Raw genomic sequence first — 18,100 nt, 5'->3', positions numbered from 1 at the left:
CTGTCTTAGCGAAAGGCTTCTTGAGGGGAAAGCTGTAACTCTGTGAGATGATTTCACAGAACACAAAGAAGTTTCTCAGAAAGCTTCTTTCTCTTTGTTATCGGAGGATATTTCCTTTGGCCCTATAGTCTTCAAAGGGATCCGAAATATCTGTTCTCAGATTCCACAGAAATAAGGCTAGCAAAGAGATCCACGAAATACAGATGTAACTCTGTGAGATGAATTAACAGAACACTAAGCAGTTTCTCAGAAAGCTTCTTTCCAGATTCCATCTGAGGATATTTCCTTTTTCACCATAGGCCTCTATGGGCTCCCAATATCCCTTTGCCAATTCCACAAGAACTGTCTTAGCGAAAGGCTTCTTGAGGGGAAAGCTGTAACTCTGTGAGATGATTTCAGAGAACACAAAGAAGTTTCTCAGAAAACTTCTTTCTCTTTGTTATCGGAGGATATTTCCTTTGGCCCTATAGTCTTCAAAGGGATCCGAAATATCTGTTCTTAGATTCCACAGAAATAAGGCTAGCAAAGAGATCCACGAAACACAGATGTAACTCTGTGAGATGAATTAACAGAACACTAAGCAGTTTCTCAGAAAGCTTGTTTCCAGATTTCATCTGAGGATATTTCCTTTTTCACCATAGGCCTCTATGGGCTCCCAAATATCCCTTTGCCAATTCCACAAGAACTGTCTTAGCGAAAGGCTTCTTGAGGGGAAAGCTGTAACTCTGTGAGATGATTTCACAGAACACAAAGAAGTTTCTCAGAAAGCTTCTTTCTCTTTTTTATCGGAGGATATTTCCTTTGGCCCTATAGTCTTCAAAGGGATCCGAAATATCTGTTCTCAGATTCCATAGAAATAAGGCTAGCAAAGAGATCCACGAAATACAGATGTAACTCTGTGAGTGGAAGTCACACATCACAGAGCAGTTTCTTAGAAAGCTTCTTTCCAGATTTCATCTGAGGATATTTCCTTTTTCACCATAGGCCTCTATGGGCTCCCAAATATCCCTTTGCCAATTCCACAAGAACTGTCTTAGCGAAAGGCTTCCTGACGGGAAAGCTGTAACTCTGTGAGATGATTTCACAGAACACAAAGAAGTTTCTCAGAAAGTTTCTTTCTCTTTGTCATCGGAGGATATTTCCTTTGGCCCTATAGTCTTCAAAGGGATCCGAGATATCTGTTCTCAGATTCCATAAAAATAAGGCTAGCAAAGAGATCCACGAAATACAGATGTAACTCTGTGAGATGAATTAACAGAACACTAAGCAGTTTCTCAGAAAGCTACTTTCCAGATTTCATCTGAGGATATTTCCTTTTTCACCACAGGCCTCTATGGGCTCCCAAATATCCCTTTGCCAATTCCACAAGAACTGTCGTAGCGAAAGGCTTCTTGAGGGGAAAGCTGTAACTCTGTGAGATGATTTCACAGAACACAAAGAAGTTTCTCAGAAAGCTTCTTTCTCTTTGTTATCGGAGGATATTTCCTTTGTCCCTATAGTCTTCAAAGGGATCCGAAATATCTGTTCTCAGATTCCACAGAAATAAGGGTAGCAAAGAGATCCAGGAAATACAGATGTAACTCTGTGAGTGGAAGTCACACATCACAGAGCAATTTCTCAGAAAGCTTCTTTCCAGATTTCATCTGAGGATATTTCCTTTTTCACCATAGTCCTCTATGGGCTCCCAAATATCCCTTTGCCAATTCCACAAGAACTGTCTTAGCGAAAGGCTTCTTGAGGGGAAAGCTGTAACTCCGTGAGATGATTTCACAGAACACAAAGAAGTTTCTCAGAAAGCTTCTTTCTCTTTGTTATCGGAGGATATTTCCTTTGGCCCTATAGTCTTCAAACGGATCCGAAATATCTGTTCTCAGATTCCACAGAAATAAGGCTAGCAAAGAGATCCACGAAATACAGATGTAACTCTGTGAGATGAATTAACAGAACACTAAGCAGTTTCTCAGAAAGCTTCTTTCCAGATTCCATCTGAGGATATTTCCTTTTTCACCATAGGCCTCTATGGGCTCCCAAATATCCCTTTGCCAATTCCACAAGAACTGTCTTAGCGAAAGGCTTCTTGAGGGGAAAGCTGTAACTCTGTGAGATGATTTCACAGAACACTAAGAAGTTTCTCAGAAAGCTTCTTTCTCTTTGTTATCGGAGGATATTTCCTTTCGCCCTATAGTCTTCAAAGGGATCGGAAATATCTGTTCTCAGATTCCACAGAAATAAGGCTAGCAAAGAGATCCACGAAATACAGATGTAACTCTGTGAGTGGAAGTCACACATCACAGAGCGGTTTCTCAGAAAGCTTCTTTCCAGATTTCATCTGAGGATATTTCCTTTTTCACCATAGCCCTCTATGGGCTTCCAAATATCACTTTGCCAATTCCACAAGAACTGTCTTAGCGAAAGGTTTCTTGAGGGGAAAGCTGTAACTCTGTGAGATGATTTCACAGAACACAAAGAAGTTTCTCAGAAAGCTTCTTTCTCTTTGTTATTGGAGGATATTTCCTTTGGCCCTATAGTCTTCAAAGGGATCCGAAATATCTGTTCTCAGATTCCACAGAAATAAGGCTAGCAAAGAGATCCACGAAATACAGATGTAACTTTGTGAGATGAATTAAAAGAACGCTAAGTAGTTTCTCAGAAAGCTTCTTTCCACATTTCATCTGAGGATATTTCCTTTTTCACCATAGCCCTCTATGGGCTTCCAAATATCACTTTGTCTATTCCAGAAGAACTGTCTTAGCGAAAGGCTTCTTGAGGGGAAAGCTGTAACTCTGTGAGATGATTTCACAGAACACGAAGAAGTTTCTCAGAAAGCTTCTTTCTCTTTGTTATCGGAGGATGTTTCCTTCGGCCCTATAGTCTTCAAAGCTATCCGAAATATCTGTTCTCAGATTCCACAGAAATAAGGCTAGCAAAGAGATACACGAAATACAGATGTAACTCTGTGAGATGAATTAACCGAACACTAAGCAGTTTCTCAGAAAGCTTCTTTCCAGATTCCATCTGAGGATATTTCCTTTTTCACCATCGCCTTTATGGGCTCCCAAATATCCCTTTGCCAATTCCACAAGAACTGTCTTAGCGAAAGGCTTCTTGAGGGGAAAGCTGTAACTCTGTCAGGTGATTTCACAGAACACAAAGTAGTTTCTCAGAAATCTTCTTTCTCTTTGTTATCGGAGGATATTTCCTTTGTCCCTATAGTCTTCAAAGGGATCCGAAATATCTGTTCTCAGATTCCACAGAAATAAGGCTACCAAAGAGATCCACGAAATACAGATGTAACTCTGTGAGTGGAAGTCACACATCACAGAGCAGTTTCTCAGAAAGCTTCTTTCCAGATTTCATCTGAGGATATTTCCTTTTTCACCATAGCCCTTTATGGGCTTCCAAATATCCCTTTGCCATTTCCACAAGAACTGTCTTAGCGAAAGGCTTCTTGAGGGGAAAGCTGTAACTCTGTGAGATGATTTCACAGAACACAAAGAAGTTTCTCAGAAAGCTTCTTTCTCTTTGTTATCGGAGGATATTTCCTTTGGCCCTATAGTCTTCAAAGGGATCCGAAATATCTGTTCTCAGATTCCACAGAAATAAGGCTAGCAAAGAGATCCACGAAATACAGATGTAACTCTGTGAGATGAATTAACAGAACACTAAGCAGTTTCTCAGAAAGCTTCTTTCCAGATTCCATCTGAGGATATTTCCTTTTTCACCATAGGCCTCTATGGGCTCCCAAATATCCCTTTGCCAATTCCACAAGAACTGTCTTAGCGAAAGGCTTCTTGAGGGGAAAGCTGTAACTCTGCGAGATGATTTCAGAGAACACAAAGAAGTTTCTCAGAAAACTTCTTTCTCTTTGTTATCGGAGGATATTTCCTTTGGCCCTATAGTCTTCAAAGGGATCCGAAATATCTGTTCTCAGATTCCACAGAAATAAGGCTAGCAAAGAGATCCATGAAACACAGATGTAACTCTGTGAGATGAATTAACAGAACACTAAGCAGTTTCTCAGAAAGCTTCTTTCCAGATTTCATCAGAGGATATTTCCTTTTTCACCATAGGCCTCTATGGGCTCCCAAATATCCCTTTGCCAATTCCACAAGAACTGTCTTAGCGAAAGGCTTCTTGAGGGGAAAGCTGTAACTCTGTGAGATGATTTCACAGAACACAAAGAAGTTTCTCAGAAAGCTTCTTTCTCTTTGTTATCGGAGGATATTTCCTTTGGCCCTATAGTCTTCAAAGGGATCCGAAATATCTGTTCTCAGATTCCACAGAAATAAGGCTAGCAAAGAGATCCACGAAATACAGATGTAACTCTGTGAGTGGAAGTCACACATCACAGAGCAGTTTCTCAGAAAGCTTCTTTCCAGATTTCATCTGAGGATATTTCCTTTTTCACCGTAGGCCTCTATGGGCTCCCAAATATCCCTTTGCCAATTCCACAAGAACTGTCTTAGCGAAAGGCTTCTTGAGGGGAAAGCTGTAACTCTGTGAGATGATTTCACAGAACACAAAGAAGTTTCTCAGAAAGCTTCTTTCTCTTTGTTATCGGAGGATGTTTCCTTTGGCCCTATAGTCTTCAAAGGGATCCGAAATATCTGTTCTCAGATTCCACACAAATAAGGGTAGCAAAGAGATCCAGGAAATACAGATGTAACTCTGTGAGTGGAAGTCACACATCACAGAGCAGTTTCTCAGAAAGCTTCTTTCCAGATTTCATCTGAGGATATTTCCTTTTTCACCATAGTCCTCTACGGGCTCCCAAATATCCCTTTGCCAATTCCACAAGAACTGTCTTAGCGAAAGGCTTCTTGAGTGGAAAGCTGTAACTCTGTGAGATGATTTCACAGAACACAAAGAAGTTTCTCAGAAAACATCTTTCTCTTTGTTATCGGAGGATATTTCCTTAGGCCCTATAGTCTTCAAAGGGATCCGAAATATCTGTTCTCAGATTCCACAGAAATAAGGCTAGCAAAGAGATCCACGAAATACAGATGTATCTCTGTGAGTGGAAGTCACACATCACAGAGCAGTTTCTCAGAAAGCTTCTTTCCAGATTTCATCTGAGGATATTTCCTTTTTCACCTTAGGCCACTATGGGCTCCCAAATATCCCTTTGCCAATTCCACAAGAACTGTCTTAGCGAAAGGCTTCTTGAGGGGACATCTGTAACTCCGTGAGATGATTTCACAGAACACAAAGAAGTTTCTCGGAAAGCTTCTTTCTCTTTGTTATCGGAGGATATTTCCTTTGGCCCTGTAGTCTTCAAAGGGATCCGAAATATCTGTTCTCAGATTCCACAGAAATAAGGCTAGCCAAGAGATCCACGAAATACAGATGTAACTCTGTGAGATGAATTTACAGAACACTAAGCAGTTCTCAGAAAGCTTCTTTCCAGATTCCTTCTGAGGATATTTCCATTTTCAAAATAGGCCTCTATGGGCTCCCAAATATCCCTTTGCCAATTCCACAAGAACTGTCTTAGCGAAAGGCTTCTTGACGGGAAAGCTGTAACTCTGTGAGATGATTTCACAGAACACAAGGAAGTTTCTCAGAAAGCTTCTTTCTCTTTGTTATCGGAGGATATTTCCTTTGACCCTATAGTCTTCAAAGGGATCCGAAATATCTGTTCTCAGATTCCACAGAAATAAGGCTACCAAAGAGATCCACGAAATACAGATGTAACTCTGTGAGTGGAAGTCACACATCACAGAGCAGTTTCTCAGAAATCTTCTTTCCAGATTTCATCTGAGGATATTTCCTTTTTCACCATAGCCCTCTATGGGCTTCCAAATATCACTTTGCCAATTCCACAAGAACTGTCTTAGCGAAAGGCTTCTTGAGGGGAAAGCTGTAACTCTGTGAGATGATTTCACAGAACACAAAGAAGTTTCTCAGAAAGCTTCTTTCTCTTTGTTATCGGAGGATGTTTCCTTCGGCCCTATACTCTTCAAAGGTATCCGAAATATCTGTTCTCATATTCCACAGAAATAAGGCTAGCAAAGAGATACACGAATACAGATGTAACTCTGTGAGATGAATTAACCGAACACTAAGCAGTTTCTCAGAAAGCTTCTTTCCAGATTCCATCTGAGGATATTTCCTTTTTCACCATCGCCTCTATGGGCTCCCAAATATCCCTTTGCCAATTCCACAAGAACTGTCTTAGCGAAAGGCTTCTTGAGGGGAAAGCTGTAACTCTGTGAGATGATTTCACAGAACACAAAGAATTTTCTCAGAAATCTTCTTTCTCTTTGTTATCGGAGGATATTTCCTTTGTCCCTATAGTCTTCAAAGGGATCCGAAATATCTGTTCTCAGATTCCACAGAAATAAGGCTAGCAAAGAGATCCACGAAACACAGATGTAACTCTGTGAGATGAATTAACATAACACTAAGCAGTTTCTCAGAAAGCTTCTTTCCAGATTTCATCTGAGGATATTTCCTTTTCCCCATAGGCCTCTATGGGCTCCCAAATATCCCTTTGCCAATTCCACAAGAAGTGTCTTAGCGAAAGGCTTCTTGAGGGGAAAGCTGTAACTCTGTGAGATGATTTCACAGAACACAAAGAAGTTTCTCAGAAAGCTTCTTTCTCTTTGTTATCGGAGGATATTTCCTTTGGCCCTATAGTCTTCAAAGGGATCCGAAATATCTGTTCTCAGATTCCACAGAAATAAGGCTAGCAAAGAGATCCATGAAATACAGATGTAACTCTGTGAGTGGAAGTCACACATCACAGAGCAGTTTCTCAGAAAGCTTCTTTCCAGATTTCATCTGAGGATATTTCCTTTTTCACCATAGGCCTCTATGGGCTCCCAAATATCCCTTTGCCAATTCCACAAGAACTGTCTTAGCGAAAGGCTTCTTGACGGGAAAGCTGCAACTCTGTGAGATGATTTCGCAGAACACAAAGAAGTTTCTCAGAAATCTTCTTTCTCTTTGTTATCGGAGGATATTTCCTTTGTCCCTATAGTCTTCAAAGGGATCCGAAATATCTGTTCTCAGATTCCACAGAAATAAGGCTACCAAAGAGATCCACGAAATACAGATGTAACTCTGTGAGTGGAAGTCACACATCACAGAGCAGTTTCTCAGAAAGCTTCTATTCAGATTTCATCTGAGGATATTTCCTTTTTCACCATAGCCCTTTATGGGCTTCCAAATATCCCTTTGCCATTTCCACAAGAACTGTCTTAGCGAAAGGCTTCTTGAGTGGAAAGCTGTAACTCTGTGAGATGATTTCACAGAACACAAAGAAGTTTCTCAGAAAGCTTCTTTCTCTTTGTTATCGGAGGATATTTCCTTTGGCCCTATAGTCTTCAAAGGGATCCGAAATATCTGTTCTCAGATTCCACAGAAATAAGGCTAGCAAAGAGATCCACGAAATACAGATGTAACTCTGTGAGATGAATTAACAGAACACTAAGCAGTTTCTCAGAAAGCTTCTTTCCAGATTCCATCTGAGGATATTTCCTTTTTCACCATAGGCCTCTATGGGCTCCCAATATCCCTTTGCCAATTCCACTAGAACTGTCTTAGCGAAAGGCTTCTTGAGGGGAAAGCTGTAACTCTGTGAGATGATTTCAGCGAACACAAAGAAGTTTCTCAGAAAACTTCTTTCTCTTTGTTATCGGAGGATATTTCCTTTGGCCCTATAGTCTTCAAAGGGATCCGAAATATCTGTTCTCAGATTCCACAGAAATAAGGCTAGCAAAGAGATCCACGAAACACAGATGTAACTCTGTGAGATGAATTAACAGAACACTAAGCAGTTTCTCAGAAAGCTTCTTTCCAGATTTCATCTGAGGATATTTCCTTTTTCACCATAGGCCTCTATGGGCTCCCAAATATCCCTTTGCCAATTCCACAAGAACTGTCTTAGCGAAAAGCTTCTTGAGGGGAAAGCTGTAACTCTGTGAGATGATTTCACAGAACACAAAGAAGTTTCTCAGAAAGCTTCTTTCTCTTTGTTATCGGAGGATATTTCCTTTGGCCCTATAGTCTTCAAAGGGATCCGAAATATCTGTTCTCAGATTCCATGGAAATAAGGCTAGCAAAGAGATCCATGAAATACAGATGTAACTCTGTGAGTGGAAGTCACACATCACAGAGCAGTTTCTTAGAAAGCTTCTTTCCAGATTTCATCTGAGGATATTTCCTTTTTCGCCATAGGCCTCTATGGGCTCCCAAATATCCCTTTGCCAATTCCACAAGAACTGTCTTAGCGAAAGGCTTCCTGACGGGAAAGCTGTAACTCTGTGAGATGATTTCACAGAACACAAAGAAGTTTCTCAGAAAGCTTCTTTCTCTTTGTCATCGGAGGATATTTCCTTTGGCCCTATAGTCTTCAAAGGGATCCGAGATATCTGTTCTCAGATTCCATAAAAATAAGGCTAGCAAAGAGATCCACGAAATACAGATGTAACTCTGTGAGATGAATTAACAGAACACTAAGCAGTTTCTCAGAAAGCTACTTTCCAGATTTCATCTGAGGATATTTCCTTTTTCACCACAGGCCTCTATGGGCTCCCAAATATCCCTTTGCCAATTCCCCAAGAACTGTCGTAGCGAAAGGCTTCTTGAGGGGAAAGCTGTAACTCTGTGAGATGATTTCACAGAACACAAAGAAGTTTCTCAGAAAGCTTCTTTCTCTTTGTTATCGGAGGATATTTCCTTTGGCCCTATAGTCTTCAAAGGGATCCGAAATATCTGTTCTCAGATTCCACAGAAATAAGGGTAGCAAAGAGATCCAGGAAATACAGATGTAACTCTGTGAGTGGAAGTCACACATCACAGAGCAATTTCTCAGAAAGCTTCTTTCCAGATTTCATCTGAGGATATTTCCTTTTTCACCATAGGCCTCTATGGGCTCCCAAATATCCCTTTGCCAATTCCACAAGAACTGTCTTAGCGAAAGGCTTCCTGACGGGAAAGCTGTAACTCTGTGAGATGATTTCACAGAACACAAAGAAGTTTCTCAGAAAGCTTCTTTCTCTTTGTCATCGGAGGATATTTCCTTTGACCATATAGTCTTCAAAGGGATCCGAGATATCTGTTCTCAGATTCCATAGAAATAAGGCTAGCAAAGAGATCCACGAAATACAGATGTAACTCTGTGAGATGAATTAACAGAACACTAAGCAGTTTCTCAGAAAGCTACTTTCCAGATTTCATCTGAGGATATTTCCTTTTTCACCACAGGCCTCTATGGGCTCCCAAATATCCCTTTGCCAATTCCACAAGAACTGTCGTAGCGAAAGGCTTCTTGAGGGGAAAGCTGTAACTCTGTGAGATGATTTCACAGAACACAAAGAAGTTTCTCAGAAAGCTTCTTTCTCTTTGTTATCGGAGGATATTTCCTTTCGCCCTATAGTCTTCAAAGGGATCCGAAATATCTGTTCTCAGATTCCACAGAAATAAGGCTAGCAAAGAGATCCACGAAATACAGATGTAACTCTGTGAGTGCAAGTCACACATCACAGAGCGGTTTCTCAGAAAGCTTCTTTCCAGATTTCATCTGAGGATATTTCCTTTTTCACCATAGCCCTCTATGGGCTTCCAAATATCCCTTTGCCAATTCCACAAGAACTGTCTTAGCGAAAGGTTTCTTGAGGGGAAAGCTGTAACTCTGTGAGATGATTTCACAGAACACAAAGAAGTTTCTCAGAAAGCTTCTTTCTCTTTGTTATTGGAGGATATTTCCTTTGGCCCTGTAGTCTTCAAAGGGATCCGAAATATCTGTTCTCAGATTCCACAGAAATAAGGCTAGCAAAGAGATCCGCGAAATACAGATGTAACTTTGTGAGATGAATTAACAGAACGCTAAGTAGTTTCTCAGAAAGCTTCTTTCCAGATTTCATCTGAGGATATTTCCTTTTTCACCATAGCCCTCTATGGGCTTCCAAATATCACTTTGCCTATTCCAGAAGAACTGTCTTAGCGAAAGGCTTCTTGAGGGGAAAGCTGTAACTCTGTGAGATGATTTCACAGAACACGAAGAAGTTTCTCAGAAAGCTTCTTTCTCTTTGTTATCGGAGGATGTTTCCTTCGGCCCTGTAGTCTTCAAAGCTATCCGAAATATCTGTTCTCAGATTCCACAGAAATAAGGCTAGCAAAGAGATACACGAAATACAGATGTAACTCTGTGAGTGGAAGTCACACATCACAGAGCAGTTTCTCAGAAAGCTTCTTTCCAGATTTCATCTGAGGATATTTCCTTTTTCACCATAGCCCTCTATGGGCTTCCAAATATGCCTTTGCCAATTCCACAAGAACTGTCTTAGCGAAAGGCTTCTTGAGGGGAAAGCTGTAACTCTGTGAGATGATTTCACAGAACACAAAGAAGTTTCTCAGAAAGCTTCTTTCTCTTTGTTATCGGAGGATATTTCCTTTGGCCCTATAGTCTTCAAAGAGATCCGAAATATCTGTTCTCAGATCCCACAGAAATAAGGCTAGCAAAGAGATCCACGAAATACAGATGTAACTCTGTGAGATGAATTAACAGAACACTAAGCAGTTTCTCAGAAAGCTACTTTCCAGATTTCATCTGAGGATATTTCCTTTTTCACCATAGGCCTCTATGGGCTCCCAAATATCCCTTTGCCAATTCCACAAGAACTGTCTTAGCGAAAGGCTTCTTGAGGGGAAAGCTGTAACTCTGTGAGATGATTTCACAGAACACAAAGAAGTTTCTCAGAAAGCTTCTTTCTCTTTGTTATCGGAGGATGTTTCCTTTGGCCCTATAGTCTTCAAAGGGATCCGAAATATCTGTTCTCAGATTCCACAGAAATAAGGGTAGCAAAGAGATCCAGGAAATACAGATGTAACTCTGTGAGTGGAAGTCACACATCACAGAGCAGTTTCTCAGAAAGCTTCTTTCCAGATTTCATCTGAGGATATTTCCTTTTTCACCATAGTCCTCTACGGGCTCCCAAATATCCCTTTGCCAATTCCACAAGAACTGTCTTAGCGAAAGGCTTCTTGAGTGGAAAGCTGTAACTCTGTGAGATGATTTCACAGAACACAAAGAAGTTTCTCAGAAAACATCTTTCTCTTTGTTATCGGAGGATATTTCCTTAGGCCCTATAGTCTTCAAAGGGATCCGAAATATCTGTTCTCAGATTCCACAGAAATAAGGCTAGCAAAGAGATCCACGAAATACAGATGTATCTCTGTGAGTGGAAGTCACACATCACAGAGCAGTTTCTCAGAAAGCTTCTTTCCAGATTTCATCTGAGGATATTTCCTTTTTCACCTTAGGCCACTATGGGCTCCCAAATATCCCTTTGCCAATTCCACAAGAACTGTCTTAGCGAAAGGCTTCTTGAGGGGACATCTGTAACTCCGTGAGATGATTTCACAGAACACAAAGAAGTTTCTCGGAAAGCTTCTTTCTCTTTGTTATCGGAGGATATTTCCTTTGGCCCTGTAGTCTTCAAAGGGATCCGAAATATCTGTTCTCAGATTCCACAGAAATAAGGCTAGCCAAGAGATCCACGAAATACAGATGTAACTCTGTGAGATGAATTTACAGAACACTAAGCAGTTCTCAGAAAGCTTCTTTCCAGATTCCTTCTGAGGATATTTCCATTTTCAAAATAGGCCTCTATGGGCTCCCAAATATCCCTTTGCCAATTCCACAAGAACTGTCTTAGCGAAAGGCTTCTTGACGGGAAAGCTGTAACTCTGTGAGATGATTTCACAGAACACAAGGAAGTTTCTCAGAAAGCTTCTTTCTCTTTGTTATCGGAGGATATTTCCTTTGACCCTATAGTCTTCAAAGGGATCCGAAATATCTGTTCTCAGATTCCACAGAAATAAGGCTACCAAAGAGATCCACGAAATACAGATGTAACTCTGTGAGTGGAAGTCACACATCACAGAGCAGTTTCTCAGAAATCTTCTTTCCAGATTTCATCTGAGGATATTTCCTTTTTCACCATAGCCCTCTATGGGCTTCCAAATATCACTTTGCCAATTCCACAAGAACTGTCTTAGCGAAAGGCTTCTTGAGGGGAAAGCTGTAACTCTGTGAGATGATTTCACAGAACACAAAGAAGTTTCTCAGAAAGCTTCTTTCTCTTTGTTATCGGAGGATGTTTCCTTCGGCCCTATACTCTTCAAAGGTATCCGAAATATCTGTTCTCATATTCCACAGAAATAAGGCTAGCAAAGAGATACACGAATACAGATGTAACTCTGTGAGATGAATTAACCGAACACTAAGCAGTTTCTCAGAAAGCTTCTTTCCAGATTCCATCTGAGGATATTTCCTTTTTCACCATCGCCTCTATGGGCTCCCAAATATCCCTTTGCCAATTCCACAAGAACTGTCTTAGCGAAAGGCTTCTTGAGGGGAAAGCTGTAACTCTGTGAGATGATTTCACAGAACACAAAGAATTTTCTCAGAAATCTTCTTTCTCTTTGTTATCGGAGGATATTTCCTTTGTCCCTATAGTCTTCAAAGGGATCCGAAATATCTGTTCTCAGATTCCACAGAAATAAGGCTAGCAAAGAGATCCACGAAACACAGATGTAACTCTGTGAGATGAATTAACATAACACTAAGCAGTTTCTCAGAAAGCTTCTTTCCAGATTTCATCTGAGGATATTTCCTTTTCCCCATAGGCCTCTATGGGCTCCCAAATATCCCTTTGCCAATTCCACAAGAAGTGTCTTAGCGAAAGGCTTCTTGAGGGGAAAGCTGTAACTCTGTGAGATGATTTCACAGAACACAAAGAAGTTTCTCAGAAAGCTTCTTTCTCTTTGTTATCGGAGGATATTTCCTTTGGCCCTATAGTCTTCAAAGGGATCCGAAATATCTGTTCTCAGATTCCACAGAAATAAGGCTAGCAAAGAGATCCATGAAATACAGATGTAACTCTGTGAGTGCAAGTCACACATCACAGAGCAGTTTCTCAGAAAGCTTCTTTCCAGATTTCATCTGAGGATATTTCCTTTTTCACCATAGGCCTCTATGGGCTCCCAAATATCCCTTTGCCAATTCCACAAGAACTGTCTTAGCGAAAGGCTTCTTGACGGGAAAGCTGCAACTCTGTGAGATGATTTCGCAGAACACAAAGAAGTTTCTCAGAAATCTTCTTTCTCTTTGTTATCGGAGGATATTTCCTTTGTCCCTATAGTCTTCAAAGGGATCCGAAATATCTGTTCTCAGATTCCACAGAAATAAGGCTACCAAAGAGATCCACGAAATACAGATGTAACTCTGTGAGTGGAAGTCACACATCACAGAGCAGTTTCTCAGAAAGCTTCTATTCAGATTTCATCTGAGGATATTTCCTTTTTCACCATAGCCCTTTATGGGCTTCCAAATATCCCTTTGCCATTTCCACAAGAACTGTCTTAGCGAAAGGCTTCTTGAGGGGAAAGCTGTAACTCTGTGAGATGATTTCACAGAACACAAAGAAGTTTCTCAGAAAGCTTCTTTCTCTTTGTTATCGGAGGATATTTCCTTTGGCCCTATAGTCTTCAAAGGGATCCGAAATATCTGTTCTCAGATTCCACAGAAATAAGGCTAGCAAAGAGATCCACGAAATACAGATGTAACTCTGTGAGATGAATTAACAGAACACTAAGCAGTTTCTCAGAAAGCTTCTTTCCAGATTCCATCTGAGGATATTTCCTTTTTCACCATAGGCCTCTATGGGCTCCCAATATCCCTTTGCCAATTCCACTAGAACTGTCTTAGCGAAAGGCTTCTTGAGGGGAAAGCTGTAACTCTGTGAGATGATTTCAGCGAACACAAAGAAGTTTCTCAGAAAACTTCTTTCTCTTTGTTATCGGAGGATATTTCCTTTGGCCCTATAGTCTTCAAAGGGATCCGAAATATCTGTTCTCAGATTCCACAGAAATAAGGCTAGCAAAGAGATCCACGAAACACAGATGTAACTCTGTGAGATGAATTAACAGAACACTAAGCAGTTTCTCAGAAAGCTTCTTTCCAGATTTCATCTGAGGATATTTCCTTTTTCACCATAGGCCTCTATGGGCTCCCAAATATCCCTTTGCCAATTCCACAAGAACTGTCTTAGCGAAAAGCTTCTTGAGGGGAAAGCTGTAACTCTGTGAGATGATTTCACAGAACACAAAGAAGTTTCTCAGAAAGCTTCTTTCTCTTTGTTATCGGAGGATATTTCCTTTGGCCCTATAGTCTTCAAAGGGATCCGAAATATCTGTTCTCAGATTCCATGGAAATAAGGCTAGCAAAGAGATCCACGAAATACAGATGTAACTCTGTGAGTGGAAGTCACACATCACAGAGCAGTTTCTTAGAAAGCTTCTTTCCAGATTTCATCTGAGGATATTTCCTTTTTCGCCATAGGCCTCTATGGGCTCCCAAATATCCCTTTGCCAATTCCACAAGAACTGTCTTAGCGAAAGGCTTCCTGACGGGAAAGCTGTAACTCTGTGAGATGATTTCACAGAACACAAAGAAGTTTCTCAGAAAGCTTCTTTCTCTTTGTCATCGGAGGATATTTCCTTTGGCCCTATAGTCTTCAAAGGGATCCGAGATATCTGTTCTCAGATTCCATAAAAATAAGGCTAGCAAAGAGATCCACGAAATACAGATGTAACTCTGTGAGATGAATTAACAGAACACTAAGCAGTTTCTCAGAAAGCTACTTTCCAGATTTCATCTGAGGATATTTCCTTTTTCACCACAGGCCTCTATGGGCTCCCAAATATCCCTTTGCCAATTCCCCAAGAACTGTCGTAGCGAAAGGCTTCTTGAGGGGAAAGCTGTAACTCTGTGAGATGATTTCACAGAACACAAAGAAGTTTCTCAGAAAGCTTCTTTCTCTTTGTTATCGGAGGATATTTCCTTTGGCCCTATAGTCTTCAAAGGGATCCGAAATATCTGTTCTCAGATTCCACAGAAATAAGGGTAGCAAAGAGATCCAGGAAATACAGATGTAACTCTGTGAGTGGAAGTCACACATCACAGAGCAATTTCTCAGAAAGCTTCTTTCCAGATTTCATCTGAGGATATTTCCTTTTTCACCATAGTCCTCTATGGGCTCCCAAATATCCCTTTGCCAATTCCACAAGAACTGTCTTAGCGAAAGGCTTCTTGAGGGGAAAGCTGTAACTCCGTGAGATGATTTCACAGAACACAAAGAAGTTTCTCAGAAAGCTTCTTTCTCTTTGTTATCGGAGGATATTTCCTTTGGCCCTATAGTCTTCAAAGGGATCCGAAATATCTGTTCTCAGATTCCACAGAAATAAGGCTAGCAAAGAGATCCACGAAATACAGAGGTAACTCTGTGAGATGAATTAACAGAACACTAAGCAGTTTCTCAGAAAGCTTCTTTCCAGATTCCATCTGAGGATATTTCCTTTTTCACCATAGGCCTCTATGGGCTCCCAAATATCCCTTTGCCAATTCCACAAGAACTGTCTTAGCGAAAGGCTTCTTGAGGGGAAAGCTGTAACTCTGTGAGATGATTTCACAGAACACTAAGAAGTTTCTCAGAAAGCTTCTTTCTCTTTGTTATCGGAGGATATTTCCTTTCGCCCTATAGTCTTCAAAGGGATCGGAAATATCTGTTCTCAGATTCCACAGAAATAAGGCTAGCAAAGAGATCCACGAAATACAGATGTAACTCTGTGAGTGGAAGTCACACATCACAGAGCGGTTTCTCAGAAAGCTTCTTTCCAGATTTCATCTGAGGATATTTCCTTTTTCACCATAGCCCTCTATGGGCTTCCAAATATCACTTTGCCAATTCCACAAGAACTGTCTTAGCGAAAGGCTTCTTGACGGGAAAGCTGTAACTGTGTGAGATGATTTCACAGAACACAAAGAAGTTTCACAGAAAGCTTCTTTCTCTTTGTCATCGGAGGATATTTCCTTTGGCCCCATAGTCTTCAAAGGGATCCGAGATATCTGTTCTCAGATTCCATAGAAATATGGCTAGCAAAGAGATCCACGAAATACAGATGTAACTCTGTGAGATGAATTAACAGAACACTAAGCAGTTTCTCAGAAAGCTACTTTCCAGATTTCATCTGAGGATATTTCCTTTTTCACCATAGGCCTCTATGGGCTCCCAAATATCCCTTTGCCAATTCCACAAGAACTGTCTTAGCGAAAGGCTTCTTGAGGGGAAAGCTGTAACTCTGTGAGATGATTTCACAGAACACAAAGAAGTTTCTCAGAAAGCTTCTTTCTCTTTGTTATCGGAGGATATTTCCTTTGGCCCTATAGTCTTCAAAGGGATCCGAAATATCTGTTCTCAGATTCCACAGAAATAAGGCTAGCAAAGGGATCCACGAAACACAGATGTAACACTGTGAGATGAATTAACAGAACACTAAGCAGTTTCTCAGAAAGCTTCTTTCCAGATTTCATCTGAGGATATTTCCTTTTTCACCATAGGCCTCTATGGGCTCCCAAATATCCCTTTGCCAATTCCACAAGAACTGTCTTAGCGAAAGGCTTCTTGAGGGGAAAGCTGTAACTCTGTGAGATGATTTCACAGAACACAAAGAAGTTTCTCAGAAAGCTTCTTTCTCTTTTTTATCGGAGGATATTTCCTTTGGCCCTATAGTCTTCAAAGGGATCCGAAATATCTGTTCTCAGATTCCACAGAAATAAGGCTAGCAAAGAGATCCACGAAATACAGATGTAACTCTGTGAGTGGAAGTCACACATCACAGAGCAGTTTCTTAGAAAGCTTCTTTCCAGATTTCATCTGAGGATATTTCCTTTTTCACCATAGGCCTCTATGGGCTCCCAAATATCCCTTTGCCAATTCCACAAGAACTGTCTTAGCGAAAGGCTTCCTGACGGGAAAGCTGTAACTCTGTGAGATGATTTCACAGAACACAAAGAAGTTTCTCAGAAAGCTTCTTTCTCTTTGTCATCGGAGGATATTTCCTTTGACCATATAGTCTTCAAAGGGATCCGAGATATCTGTTCTCAGATTCCATAGAAATAAGGCTAGCAAAGAGATCCACGAAATACAGATGTAACTCTGTGAGATGAATTAACAGAACACTAAGCAGTTTCTCAGAAAGCTACTTTCCAGATTTCATCTGAGGATATTTCCTTTTTCACCACAGGCCTCTATGGGCTCCCAAATATCCCTTTGCCAATTCCACAAGAACTGTCGTAGCGAAAGGCTTCTTGAGGGGAAAGCTGTAACTCTGTGAGATGATTTCACAGAACACAAAGAAGTTTCTCAGAAAGCTTCTTTCTCTTTGTTATCGGAGGATATTTCCTTTCGCCCTATAGTCTTCAAAGGGATCCGAAATATCTGTTCTCAGATTCCACAGAAATAAGGCTAGCAAAGAGATCCACGAAATACAGATGTAACTCTGTGAGTGCAAGTCACACATCACAGAGCGGTTTCTCAGAAAGCTTCTTTCCAGATTTCATCTGAGGATATTTCCTTTTTCACCATAGCCCTCTATGGGCTTCCAAATATCCCTTTGCCAATTCCACAAGAACTGTCTTAGCGAAAGGTTTCTTGAGGGGAAAGCTGTAACTCTGTGAGATGATTTCACAGAACACAAAGAAGTTTCTCAGAAAGCTTCTTTCTCTTTGTTATTGGAGGATATTTCCTTTGGCCCTGTAGTCTTCAAAGGGATCCGAAATATCTGTTCTCAGATTCCACAGAAATAAGGCTAGCAAAGAGATCCGCGAAATACAGATGTAACTTTGTGAGATGAATTAACAGAACGCTAAGTAGTTTCTCAGAAAGCTTCTTTCCAGATTTCATCTGAGGATATTTCCTTTTTCACCATAGCCCTCTATGGGCTTCCAAATATCACTTTGCCTATTCCAGAAGAACTGTCTTAGCGAAAGGCTTCTTGAGGGGAAAGCTGTAACTCTGTGAGATGATTTCACAGAACACGAAGAAGTTTCTCAGAAAGCTTCTTTCTCTTTGTTATCGGAGGATGTTTCCTTCGGCCCTGTAGTCTTCAAAGCTATCCGAAATATCTGTTCTCAGATTCCACAGAAATAAGGCTAGCAAAGAGATACACGAAATACAGATGTAACTCTGTGAGATGAATTAACCGAACACTAAGCAGTTTCTCAGAAAGCTTCTTTCCAGATTCCATCTGA

The sequence above is a fragment of the Macaca mulatta genome, chromosome 17 (genome assembly GCF_049350105.2).
Source record: "Macaca mulatta isolate MMU2019108-1 chromosome 17, T2T-MMU8v2.0, whole genome shotgun sequence".
NCBI lineage: Eukaryota > Metazoa > Chordata > Mammalia > Primates > Cercopithecidae > Macaca > Macaca mulatta.
The sequence above is the reverse complement of the archived record's forward strand: the minus strand, read 5'-3'. Positions refer to the sequence as shown.